The sequence below is a fragment of the Canis aureus genome, chromosome 5 (assembly GCF_053574225.1).
Source record: "Canis aureus isolate CA01 chromosome 5, VMU_Caureus_v.1.0, whole genome shotgun sequence".
Taxonomy (NCBI): domain Eukaryota; kingdom Metazoa; phylum Chordata; class Mammalia; order Carnivora; family Canidae; genus Canis; species Canis aureus.
Window position 1 is genome coordinate 11,321,731 of NC_135615.1, and position 14,518 is coordinate 11,336,248.

A 14,518-nucleotide genomic window follows, 5' to 3' on the forward strand; every position below is an offset into this window, starting at 1 on the left:
GGTCTCCTTCTTCATCAGCCACTTTAGAGGCTAGAGATGTAGCCTTGACTAGATGATGTCACTGCAGTAGGGAAGGGTGTGGGGGGAGCATGAGAATGGCCATCAAGCAGCAGAGCAGAAGGAAGTGAGGGAGTAACAAGACAGAGTGGACAGGTGGCCTCATTTGGTTGTGTGGACTGGGAAGGGCTTTTGGAGATTGTGGTATTTGATTCGACACTTGAGTAAAAAGAATTCAAAAGGTAAATGGAAGGGAAAGGGAAAGTCTAAATACAGCAATGAATTTTGCACAGATGACATCATCCCAGGCACTGGAGGAGTGTGGTATCTCATACTACATCATTAGATTTGTCTCTGATTTGTAATCAGTCTTCTTAGGAGCTTGGTTAGAATGAGGAAATTTGCCAGATTCTCACTCAAATACTTAATAAATTGGTAAAATATCTTCTCTGAAAATACAAAGTAGGGGATCTCAGACCCTGCGTGGTGTGAGCCTGCCAGATAGTAGCAACTGCTATATTGAAAAACCACCCCCAATATGAAAACAACCATGATGCTTAATTTTGTGAGTCACCCAGTTTTTGGTCAGACAGCAGTCTAGATGTTCCTTTGAAGGTATTTTTAAGGTGAGATTAGCATTTAGCTCAGCAGCGTTTGAGTAAAGCACATTACCCTCCATAATGTGGGTGGGCCTTATCCAATCAGGTGAAGACCTTAAAAGAAAGACCAATGTCTCCCAGAGAAGGAGAAATTGTGCCTTCCGACTTCAGATGCAATATTTAATTCTTCCCTGGTCTCTAGCCTGCTGGGCTGGTCTTCAGATTTCAGACTTGGCCAATTCCTTAAAATAAATATTTCTCTCTGTCTCTATCAATCTCTTGTCTATAACCAGTCTTTTATTGGTTTTATTTATCTGGAGGACCCTGGCTGATTTATATCTGTACCCCTTTTGTGCTTTTAAAACTCACGTGACACTAAATCTGTTGTTGGCCTTCTGTTACCTAGTTGTGGGGTTTTTTTGTTTTTGTTTTTTTTAAAGAAATTTATCATGTTTAAGAGTAGGAAGTCCCTTGAAGGAAGAAGTGCACTCTGGGAGATTTTCTGAGTGATAGCCATCAAGAGATATCTGGGGGAGTCTGTATTTACATGTTTTCCAGCCGTATTTCCCCAGCATGTTGTGCATCTGTGACTCTTCTCGGAGGAATTTGGTATTCAGAAGTCAATAAACAAATTACATTGATCTGTAACGTGGGGCTGTCACAGTGACTGCTGGTATACCCACTCTTTCAGCCCGTGTGTGGGGAAAAAGAACAACATTAAAAGTGTCCAGGCAAATGACAATGGATCCTGTAGGAATTCAGGGCAAGATGTTCCTCTTGGTAAAGCTGCCACAGTGGAAATTTTTGTCTTGGAAAGGTGCTTGTTTTGCATTGAGATATGTTGATCCTGTGACACACAGAAGTCCTTTGCTGAGTAGATTCTGGATTTTTCGGTTGGATAAATATTCTGTGGTACTTGTGCACCCCACAAAGGAGGGAAACTTAAAAGTTATATGGCAATGTCACTGTGGGATAGAAGTGGCCCTCTTGGCAAAGTGAGTAATACTTGAAATTTATATACCCTTTCATGATTTACCTCAGTGGATGATGGTGTTTGACAATATCACTCAAGCATATGGGAAAGGTATCACATGCTCTCTTTACAATATGAGGAAAGGGAGCCTCTTGAGATGAAGTGACTTCATCAGGGTCACAGAGAATCATCTCTTCTGCCTCACACAATAGTTGTTTAGCCTACTTTGGTCCTAGATTTCCATAAAACTCCAGCACAGTATTTGGTCCCTACTATGAACTTAGACAATTCTTACTTCATCTCTACTTTAATTTTTTTATGGGACAAAGTAGAAGATATTAAAAAATAAGTTCTGTTTGTGGCTTCATGTGGGAAGGCATTAAGTACAGAGAGATCTGTTATGAATGTGCTTAGTAGAAATGTGCGTTGCATTATTGACAGATTCTTTTTTTGAAATAACTAAAGCATTGCAAAGTCATATAAAATATTTTTATTCTGTAATTCCCCTTGTCAAGTGCCTGCCTGGATATGGTCCTTTGGAATAGGTCTCCCAGAGAGGAGGTGATTCGTTCAAATATTGACTGACATTTTTGACAAGGGACGTCTCAATCATCACTTGGTTCATGACCATAATCAATGTATATAACTTGCAACAATCTTGTATTTGTTTCTGAGTAAATCAGCAAGACATTAAAAAAAACAAACCAAAAACAAACTCTAAAAGTATTGAGTAAAAGTGACTCAATATATGATTTGCTTTTTTCCATGGCTTAAATTTGTGGCTTTATTATTGGAACGTCATTAGCAGCCAACTGCTGGTATATCTGAAAAGGCTGGTTGGCAGGCACATTCATAAATTTTTATGCTGTAAATCATGCTTCCTGGAAAATATGAAAGTATAAGAGATTGTACATATGCTTTTTCTTTTTTCTCCATCTAAAATGGACATTTCCCCTTATAATTATTAAGAAGCAGCAAATAATAAAAATATTAAAATTAGATTTATAATGTGGCACTGCAGAATCAATTTTTTTAAAAATAGGAAGCAAATGACAAGTCACCTGTCTGCCTTTATTTCTTGGCCAAGGAGGATTTGTTTTTTAAGAAGTCGGACATTCACAGTGTTTTTTTGGTGTCTTCTGAGTTTGTGAGTACTGTGGTCAGTAGCATTTTTTGGTGAGTTTTCAGTTTTTCAGCAATGGGTGCTGCAGGACTGGGATTGTGACACTTATAAGAAAAGAAATATGTATCTTTCATCGTTTAAATTAAAATTTTCAGTGACATGATTTTTTCACACTTGAGTGGTCAGATTTAATCTCTGGGTATATATTCTTAATTTACTTAATCTTAATTCTCTTAATCTCTTATTGCCTACAATTTAGAAACTATAAAAAGGTTCCTGACTTTTAAACAAGTGGTTCAGAGTCAAAGGAATGATTTTAAGGAATTTTAAAGATACAGTTTTAATTTTAACAATTGATGGAAGGCTGTGATAATCTGGATGTACTGGTAGAGAAAAACTTTTTTATTTTTTAAAAGATTTTATTTATTTATTCATGAGAGACAGAGAGAGAGAGAGAGGCAGAGACATAAGCAGAGGGAGAAGCAGGCTCCCTGTGGGGAGCCCGATGCAGGACTCGATCCCAGGACCTGGGATCACACCCTGAGCCAAAGGCAGATGCTCAACCGCTAAGTCACCCAGGTGCCCCAGAAAAGCTTTATTTTTATATGAAAATATGAACTGAGAATGTCTGTATTTTGAGCCTGTTACACTTTTTAATTTTCACTAATTTCCAGTGGGCTCTTCACTCATCTCTTCATTCAGTAGTTTTTGCAAGTTCCCCTCCTCCCGGCAGGGCATATGGGCAGTTAGAGACACAAGTGCTGATACAGTGGGTTGTCATTTGTGAGTCCCACAAGTGCTGCTTTGAGGTTGTGGCTGGAGGAGCAGAGAAGAGTTTGGGAGTGTGGGCATTTGAGCGGGACCCAGAAGGGCAGACAGGTGGTCTATTCAGCGATCAGGGCAGAGTGGGGGGGAAGCAAGGGCAGTTGCATCGTGCTGGGAGTCTCCGTGCAGAGGAGAGCATCTGCGGGCAGTCATGTGAACTTATTTTCCATTCATCTACACATTCCTTTCCAATCTACATACTCACGCTATGCGATGATAGATGAGCATTTTTCAGGATGTGTTCCGAGGAACAGCAATTGTGTAAGACATTCCTAGCAGGAGAGGGCCAAATCTGAGGAGTCCTGTAGTAAAGACCCTGTTTACATTTGTTCATCCATTATTATGCAAATACATTCGATGACAGAGCACTACTCCCCCCATCCCCGCTTTTTTTAAAACATTTTTTTTAACATTCCATGGAATTTATGTTTCATGGAGCATTGTTTAGGGAAACATAGGCCTGTAATCATATTATACAACGTCAGCTTTCTGTTTCAAGAAATATCCTGGGGCACCTGGATGGCTCAGTAGTTGAGCATCTGCCTTTGGCTCAGTGCATAATCCCAGGGTCCAAGGATAGAGTCTCGCATCAGGCTCCCCGCAGGGAGCCTGCTTCTCCCTCTGTCTATGTCTCTGCCTCTCTCTCTGTGTCTCTCATGAATAAATAAATAAAGCCTTTAAAAAATATAAAGAAATATCCTACCTTGTTTCAAAACCGTTCTGAAGAAGGCAGCTTCAGATGGTGATATGCACTTGGTGATACAGGCTGGTAGGTTAGAATTGTCCCTTGACAACTCTCTCCTCTGAATCTGAACTTGGGCAGCTATTTTTATTTATGATATTTGATTGGTGGAGATAGAAAACAAAGATATAATCCTGTATGTATGATTACATAGTCTGATACATCTGTGTTGAATAAATACAACAATATTGTTATTAGATACCTAATAATTACTTGTTGAAAGAATGAAGGTTTGAGAGACCTCAGTGTTCTTACTTCCCAGATATTTTACTTGAAGAGTGACAGTTACAACATTTGCAACCCTTTCCGTAGGAAAGGTGCTGATAGTAAAATATTTCCGCTTACGATATACCCATCTACATTTTTTTTTGAGTAAAAAGAAAATCTAGTTTATAAATAAATTAATAAGATAATTCTCTTAATCATATATGTGTGTCTGTACGCACAGATATGAGTCACATGCATGTTATTTTGTTAGAGAAAATTAAATTTTGAAGAATGATATCTAGCAGCTGTCTCTCTTATATGGGAAAGTTAAGTATTCAAGGAAAGGAGCTAATTATCTCTCTCATTGTGCATAGAAAGCACACTTGAAGATCTTGGATTTTTATGATTGCAGGCTTTCAAAATTCTGACAAGGCTGCTTCTAAATTAGTCAATGTCGAGTGCTGTCTTTTTGTAGATTGACAACTGGTTGGTGTTGCTCCATTTTATTGAAAGAAGAAAAGCATCAAAAATGGCTCTACCATCTGTTGGATGTGAAGCATCGGACGAAAAGGGGATAGTATGTACTGAGGAAAGAGTATTGCTGAGCTATAATCTCAGACCCTTTTTAAGATATGTACAAAATCTACTATATTTGGGAAAGAGAACTACTTCTGTCAGATGTAAGTCTTCCCTAGAAGATGTGGTTAAGTAGGTTACAGGAAGATACTGGTGGAAACATACTCTTTTTGTTTGTTTACAGAGCAGATTTTTCCCACCTCTCCTTTATTTCTTGCGAAATGTTATTTTTGAACCAGAAAGCAAAGTCTTCCAATGAGAACTTAATTAAATGGTTCAATGGAGTGAACTAGTTTTACTTTTGATCTGGTTTAATTTTCTGAGTGGGAGCAAAGCCTCCCTGTGAAAGCCATTTGTTTTTGTTAATCAAAATTAATGTATAATGTTTATCAGATGACAGAGAACATTGTTGCCTTAAGAGCTTGTGGGCTGCAGGAGGAATCCAGGGGTGTGCTGGTAAATGTTTAACACCCGGCTCTGGGGGAGAGCAGAAGGTCTGATTGGTAACGTCTGCCATTTTTTTGAGGTGAAAATACAACCACCAAGGTTAATTTTAAGGCAGCCCCCTGACATTACAGAACATAGGGTTGGGAAGAGATACACAATGACATAGAATATACAGTGTTCCTTTATTGATGCAAGTAGGCGTAAGTAGCAGCAAGCACAGAAATAAAAGATATAGTCAAGTAATTAGGAAGTGATGAGATTGGAGTATTTAACTTTGCATGTATTGTAATTTATTTAAGTCTTTTAAGTTTACACCCTTTAAGTTTTTAAAATGCCATATTTAGCAATTTGCCCTCACAATTCCCCAGAGTTTAACAATCTGCTCTCATAAACCGGCCTGAACTGGCTCCAACACACATACCCCTGATAGGGCAGACTTGTGTTACTACCTGGATTCAACACTTACTAGCTGTGGGATAAGAGTACCTACCTCATAAGGTCTTTGGGAGAATTAATTGAGATATTGAATGCAAGTCCTTGGAGTAGGGCCTCACATCATGGTGAAAGCTCTCACTAGATGTAAGTTATTATTAGTGTTGGATCTTTCATAGTAGAGGGAATGCAGTATGGCTCCCTCTATAAGTATCCTTCTAGTTATTTTAAATTAAATGGACTTAAGAATGGGCTGAAGGTTGGCAATAAGGAACCATAAACTAAATTAGCATGCCCTTTTACATTTCATTATTTTCTAGTAAAAGCAATTTTTCTTTTATTTCTTTTTTCTTTTTGTCTTTTTTAGCAATTTGTCTTTTAAATAAAAAACTCTCCTTTTGTTCTCCATGGCTTCCTCCTTATAGTTTGAATCTTCCCTCAGTTTTATTGGCAAGGATGGCATCATCTTTATTCAGTCTTCACAGTGTTATTATAGTATTGAATCTTTGTAAGCTTTAATGCAAAGAGCATCTGTAGCTCTAGAACGAAGCTGGCAGGTTATTCAGATTCCAGAAAACACATCTGAATATGAAAGCTGCAATAGCTATTTTGGGGTTTGGGATAAGAGGGAAAATCAGTTACTTGAAAATTAAATTATCAGTAAGGTGATTAAAATCTAAGTTATTTAATATTAACCATTACAGTCTTTTCAAATAATTAATAAATACCACCTCATTAAATTAAATCTCACCAATTTAGAATTTGAAGATTCAGACAAAAAGTCACTAGGGCAACCCTGGTGGCACGGCGGTTTGGCGCCACCTGCAGCCTGGGGTGTGATCCTGGGGACCTGGGATCAAGTCCCACGTCGGGCTCCCTGCATGGAGCCTGCTTCTCCCTCTGCCTGTGTCTCTGCCTCTCTCTCTGTCTATGAATAAATAAATAAAATCTAAAAAAAAAAAGTCACTAAAGTTTTATCTTATTTATTTGTTTATTCATTAAAGTATTTTTCTTTAATTTAGCAAAACATTCAAGTCATTTTCCTTGTCAATTTTCTGGATCTCACAAATAAGCAAATATCTATTCTAAAATCAGGATTCTTTAATGTGTACTTTGATTTCAGTCTAGTACACAATTCTGTTGATTAGGAACGTTTATGATTTAAAGTAAAAGAAAACGTTACAGTGGTTTGAACCAGTGGTTCTCAATTTTTTGGTTCCAGGAGTCCTTTAGACTCTTAAAAATTATTGAGGAAAAGCTTTGTTTTTATCTATCGATATTTACCTTTGAAGCAAATTAAAAGGTTTATATTTATAATATTTACATTTATGCAGTAATTATGGTTAAGTTGTCTGTGCTTTGTTTATAGATTGATCCTACAAAATTAAATCTTAGAAAAGTGGCATCGAAAGTATAGATTATGGAAATAGTCTTCCCTGGAGAATTGTATGTATTTTGATCATGGTGGTGGTCAGTCAACTACATGCATATGTCAGAACATATGAACATAGAACCATATGTCATAGAACCATACTCCAAAAAGAATAAACTGTACTCTATCTAAACTTTTAAGAGTGAGTTTAATAATACATGGGTATTGATATAAAATAGCCAATGGAGAGATGCAGTAAATGGGTATGAGAACCTCTTTCTTTTCTTTTTTTTTTTTTTTTTTAGATTTTATTTATTTTGAGAGACAGTGAGAGAGAGAGTGAGTGCACAGGCTGGAGGAGGTGCAGAGGGAGACAGGGAGAGAGAGAGATTCCCAAGCAGACTCTGGGCTGAGCATGGAGCATGATGTGGGGGCTTGGTCTCACGTCCCTGAGATCATGACTTGAGCTGAAGTCGAGTCAGATGCCTAACTAGTGATCAAAATACAGAATACTTCCACATTCCAGAGAATTCTTTCCTGTTGTTCCTTGGTAGTCAGCTCCCCTGTCCACCCCACCACTTCCCCAGTCCATGTGAGCCATTCATTTCAAGTATATTTTTACTTCTAAATCTTCTGGTAACTCGTTGGGTGCTTTTGGTTCGCATTTTTTTCAGTAGCAAGTTGATGTCGATGTTGATATAACCTGATTATGTTGTATTATTCTATGTAATTGATGTAATATCCTCTTGAATGATTTTCCAAGTTCTTATGTATGAATTATGTTTCCTCCAGGGTTAGCTATTTTTTTTCTTTTTTTTCTTTTTTTAGCTATTTTTTTTCTTGTGTGCATTTTCTTTCTTGCTATTTTTGGGGGTCCATTTTAGTCCATTTCTTTTTTGCTTTTGGGTTTTCTTACACAATTGGGAGTCTTTGGCTATCTGTCCATTTTTATGAGTGAAGAGGAGGCTGAGGACTATGGGAAGCTAGAAGGGGTCTCCATTGCAGTTGGGAGGTTCTGAGTCCCCAGCAGGGCTTACCCTGGAGTGAGAATGCTGACCATGGCCTTCTGCAGTGCTGTGAGTGGCCAGGGCTATCACTACACCTTCCCAGGTACACAGATGGGGCCAGCTAAGGTGGAGACTCAAGGTCCTGGAACAAACAGAACAAAAACATGAGCAAAGAGGGCTGTACTCTGTGGGTTGGGTGCTTTAGAATATCCCTCCTCCCTCTACCCCATGTCTGATGTAGATGTCCACAGGTCACCCAATGGCCTGTCCTTCTCATCACAGACCTTAAGACAGGATTTGTCCAGATGCTGATCTCTTACTTTCTTCACAGACAGGCCTAGGTGTCTCCATGGGGTAAATACCTCTCCAGAGAAGCCAGTGGAATATGCTCTGTACGGGGAGTAAATGGAGAAGAGAAGGGGCTGAGAAGCTGGTCTGAATGTAGTTCTCAACCACTTGGTGACCCTGGGGACATTTCCAGAGCTCTCTTTTCCTATCAATCTGACCCTGTCTGATTGAACTAACAACTAAGGTGTCTTTAATCTTCCCTTTGTCACTTTTATTCTTTTCAAAACTTACATTCTTTCTCTCTGTACGTCTGTGTGTGTGTGTGTGTGTGTGTGTGTGTATGTGTGTGTGTATAAAATACTCCCAGTAGGGGATCCCTGGGTGGCGCAGCGGTTTGGCACCTGCCTTTGGCCCAGGGCGCGATCCCGGAGACCCGGGATCGAATCCCACATCGGGCTCCCAGTGCATGGAGCCTGCTTCTCCCTCTGCCTGTGTCTCTGCCTCTCTCTCTCTCTCTCTCTGTGACTATCATAAATAAAATAAAAATGAAAAAAAAAATGAAAATACTCCCAGTAGGCTGGGAGGTGCTTGGTTTGCCATTTCTGCCAACACTATTGAAGTTATATAAGCCAAACATTTGGAAGCTAATATGTACAACTTTGAGGGTAATGATTATGTTTCCTTTAAAATGTCAAATGTACTTCAGACCTTTCACAAAGTCCTCCTTTTCTTCCCATGCCATTTAGCTGTGATGAAAACATTTCATCAGAGTCAAAATGAGGATCTTTCTCTTCATTCTTGGCACTGAATACAGAAGAAGTACAATGACCTGTTTGGTGTTGGTTCAATTATATAATCAAATAGCCAGAAAAAAGTGCATTTATTTTTAATTAATTAATTTTTCAGAAAGAAGTACGCTTAAAGTAAGAGTTGATCTATTTTGTGGTTAGGTTGTGCATTGAGATACCCAGGAAATGAATGCTCAGGGAGTGATTTGGTAGAGGCAGAGGGGACAGGCAGTAATACAGTAGTTGTCAATGTTTTATCTGACATTGAGTTCATTTTCTTTAACACATACTGGTGTAAAAGATGCCAATTATGGTATGATTTCATTTGTTCTTCTCAGTCTGCCCATTCTGAAACCATATTAAATAAATTTAGTGTACAGAGTTTGGAACTGAACAAATGAAAGTGTGTTGAAGAGTTCCCCTGCTCTATGAGAATATTTTTCTCATTGCATAGTGGAGACTGATGGTTCAATAGATTTTAATTTTTTGATAATACTTTTGTAGCCTGAAAAATTAGGAAACAACTGATCTGCCAATTGTCAAAGAAGTACAGTCCACTGGTGGCAAGGATACTTAGCCTGAGGTCCAAGATGTTTGGCAGCGTTGCTTGGAGTGCTGTGTAGAGAAGGAAGTTGGGTCTTTTCTGGATTGCTTAGACACGGTGGTATGATTAATCATGTCAGTCTTGAGTATGGGAGATAGCACATGGGCTAGGTATTGACCATTATGCCAATGCTGGTGGTTCTTCTTCTTATAATAATTATTCATTATTAGTTTCCCATAATTTATTTGACTTTTGGGCCATACATTTATCTGGAGTCTATACCATTTTTATAGAAAATATGTAGCCTGATAGTGAGCACTTAAATAGGTGCTGTATTTATTATTTTTGGCAAAAGAATTTAATATGATCTTTTTTGTGTTTCTAATGTTGTTTTTGTATAAACTCTATTTTTAATATTTTTTCAGACTGTCGGACTGTCTTAGATAGTTGAGTCCCAAATCGGCATGTGTTCCTCTTGGCCATAATCACCTGTGGCGTTTGGGTTCCTGGGCACAAATCACGAGCTGCTCAGCCATACAGACGTACGTCTGTGTTGGGGCGTTACCGTGGTCAGTATCAGCAACAGCCTAGGGAATAGACTGTCCTCCGACAGCTCATATTTTTCTTAAACAACATCTCAGCGTGTGTGCGTGCGTGTGTGTGCGTGCGTGCATGAGTGTGCCTGCGTGTATTAATTTCTCACCTTTTGTACTCTTCTTCAAAATCTAGGTGACATGTTCCAATAGCTGATAAGCATTTCAGTGTGGTAGGTCAGGTTTCCTGTGTAATCCCTTTGATAATGCCCTCTTTTGTAAATACGTGGTAGAAGTTACAATGGAGTCCTGGTGGGGAAGTAAATCAAAAGGTGGCAAGTTCTTTGACCCTTTCAGCCAGAAAGAGAATTTGGTAAATTGTTAGACAGGTTATCGACTGCCCTTTGGAGAGCCAGGGGTTTGTATTCTGTACCTCTTTTCAGCTGGGGCTTGTATTTCATGTGTGAGAGGCCTGCATTATCATAATCCATTTTTCGCTTTTATGTGATCTACCAGCAGCGCTCATAAGCCTTCTTTCTGAAGAGCATTCCCCATTTACTTGCTCTAATTCACTGTCTTTTTTTTTTTTATCATAAAATTGATGTTTTGCAACCAGCGGCATTATGTGCGAGTTGTTTATGGAGGTGCTACAGGGAAGAAGATTAGTGGTGGAATTAAGAACGAGATGATGGCAGTGGAAGGAAATTCATGAATAGACATCACATCAATGACACAGCAAGATAGTGAAAGATGCATTTAAACCCAAAGATCCTGAAAAATGTCAGGAATAGAATTATATATATAACATGTCTTGGCTGATGTTGAATGGTGCTAATGGTAAACTAGCAAATTTTTACTTAAGGGATTCTAGTAGATAGAAAATGTCCAAATGGACCCCAACACGTAAAAAGATACCTTAAAATGCCTCTACCCGTTAACTGGTGATTCCCCTGACAGTACTCAATCTGAAATATCAGTAGGAGTAATGGAGAATTGTTCATTTACTCATGTTGTTATCTGAGTCTTAAACCATGTAATGCGAGAATATTTTTTAAGATTTATTTATTAATTTGAGAAAGAGAGAGCATGTGTGGAGGAAGGAGCAGAGGGAGAGAATATCTAAGCAGACTCCGACTGAGCACAGAGCCTCATGTGGGGCCCCCTCTCATGAACACCTAGATCAGGACCTGAGCCGAAATCAAGAGCTAGACGCTTAATTGCTGGACGCTTAATCGACTGAGACACCCAGGCGCTCTGAGAATTTTTGTATTTATACAGTTTTACACACCTGTAAGGATAAACCCAAGGAGGATTATTTTTGAGTGTTATTAATAGTTGTGAAATTTCCTAGGAACTTTTATCCAAGGGAAAAACTTCCAGGTTGGCTCTTAAACCAACTCACAAAATCTTTCTAACCCAATGATTGTGAGAGTTAAGATATTCTCTTGGGGAATGAGATCTAACCAAAGACTAGGGACGTGAGCTTGCACATCGTTTGCCTTGGAGGACAGAGTGAGGAGGGCCAGCTCTTGGCCTTTGGCTGTTCAGGCCTTCTGAGATTTGGGCTCCAAGTGGGAAAGGAAATGGCACTGGGGGGACTCTCTGATGTGTCTGGCGAAGTGTGCTGAGGCTGCAAACGCATTTACAAAGGAAAGTACGCTGTTGTTTCCCACTCTTGCTGTGGCAGCCTGGTGCTGGCTTCAGTTCCGATTTTCTAGGCATTGGAGGAGGTCTTCCTTAAACAAATCTGTTAACATTTGAGTTTTTGGGAGAACACAGAGCAACTTAGATGTAAATGCACCAGTTCATATTTCAGCCTGAAGCTGCTCCATCTCATCCATTCCTGGGGTCCCCACTTCCTTCAAGAGTCAGAGGGCTTGTGTGTCCTCATGAGTTTCTTCCTGTTGATGCTGTGCCATTAGATATCTCTCTGAGTAGAACATGAGGCTCTTTGGGCATCTCGTGCCCAATACTTTTTCTTCCTTAGTGGTTGTTTCTCTTGTTTAGCCTGTGACGGTTGATCCTAGTTGGGGTTACAGTCTTTCTCTCTCCCTCTCTCCTTCTTCATTTTGTCTCCCTGCTCCCAGTTTCACACTGTTACCTTGTCTCACTACATCTTGGCTCAAATGCAAGCATCCTCAGGGAAGCTCTATCAGAGGGAGGAGGAGTCCGTGTCTAAAGAGTTGATATCCCAACAGAGAGAGTTTTCCGTTCCTCTTATCATTCTCATTCCATATGGCACATGTTGGCATCCTGCTTTTCCTGCATGTGGGAGTGCTTGGAGGCAGGCTGGCGGTCATCAGTGTACACCAGTGAGTCCTCCCAGTAACTCATGGTCGAGCATGCTCTGAGACCTTTTGGACTGATGAGTGTCTAGGATGTTCTGGTTGTTAAGTGGGTTGAATACCACCCCTGTGTGGAGACATTACATATATATATATATATATATATATATATATATATATATATATTAAAGATTGATTTCTTTATTTTAGAGACAGAGAGAGAGCGAGAGTGCACTTGTGTGTGAGTGGGGGTGGGGGTGGAGGGTGGCAGAGGGGGAGAACCAGAGGGGGAAGGAGAAGAGACAGACTCTCCAGCAGACTCCCTGTTAGCATGGAGCTTGACACGGAGCTTGATCCCACAACCATGAGATCCTGACCTGAGCCAAAATCAAGAGTTAGAGGCTTAACCGACTGAGCCACCCAGGTGCCTGAGAAATTACCAGTATTATTGTAATGAATTCCATAGTCCACATACTCGGTATATTTACTGATTTTATGTTGCCTTGTATGACCTGGAAATAAGTGGGAGAGGGAGTTTGAAATCTCTCACCATGTTGGTGGGTGTGCCAATTTTTCCCCTTTGATTTTGTATGCATGTATATCTCTCTAAATATATGTATGCATACACATATTTTAAACAATTGGTTGAGACTAATGTCAGGTACATGTATATTGAGGATGATACTTTTTTGTTGTTGTTTATTGAAACTTTATCACTGTGTAGTGTTTCTATTCTTAATGCCTTTATTTAAAAAATATTTATTTTATATACTTATTTGAGAGAGAGATAGATAGAGAGATAGAGAGAGAGAGAGAGAGAGAGAGGGAGAGAGAGAGTGAGAGAGAGAGAGAGAGTTTGCAGGTGGGAGAGGCAGAGGGAGAGGGAGAGGATACCAAGCAGACTCTGTGTTGAGGGCAGAGCCCTGTGTGGGACAACCCTGAGATCATGACCTGAGCTGAAATCAAGACCCAGAAGCCCAGCTGACTGAGCCACCCAGGTTCCTCAATGCCTTTTTTTTTAAAAAAGTGTATTTGTCTGACACAAATATTGCTATTTTATATTCGAGTTAAAAAAATATGACTATATTGCTCTTTTAGCTGACAGTTTTAACCCATTTATATTTTTGTGATTATTGAACTGTTTCTCCCAATGGTTAAATTTCTGTTTGTCTTGTTTATGCTATGTTTCTTTTTTCTTTCTGTCCACTTTTTTTATTTTATTGAGTTAGCATTTTGATATTTTTAAAAATTTGATTTTCCCCTTTGATAGGCCTTGACTTCATGTACTATTTTCCATTCTTTGTGATTACCCTTAAAATATTATCACATTTGCTTAAGTAGTCTAAATTTCAGTAAGAGCCTAACATTTCTCTTGAAGAATAGGAAGACCTTAGAATAATTTTCATACTACCTTCTCAATTTGCTTATCCAGTATGTTAGCTTTCCTTTTAAAAAACCCTTCAGATAATATTGTTATTATTCCACACAATGTTTGTGCATGTGTGTGCATGCAAGCACACTAACCATTTTATTTGCTTACCATTGCTTTTTGCATTTTAGCTTGTTCTTTTGGAGTTATTTTCTCTCTTGCTGAAGTGCGTATTTATAAGTAAATTCACAGAGGATCTTCTGGTGGTAATCATAGATTTATTTTAAAATGGTTTTTTTTTTCATTCTGAAAGATAATTTTGAATGATCTGAAACAATGGAGTTGTTCAGATCTGGGAGAAATACTCAAAATTATGTTTAAACTTTCTATCATTTCCCCACCATCCAATAC

The 14,518-nt window shown here is 39.0% G+C and overlaps 1 protein-coding gene across 2 annotated transcripts in view; it reads left to right on the forward strand.

Moving 5' to 3' along the window:
• The window catches only part of NEBL (nebulette), a 343,159-nt gene that overhangs the window by 98,117 nt on the left and 230,524 nt on the right, over nt 1–14,518 (forward strand). The window lies entirely within an intron of this gene.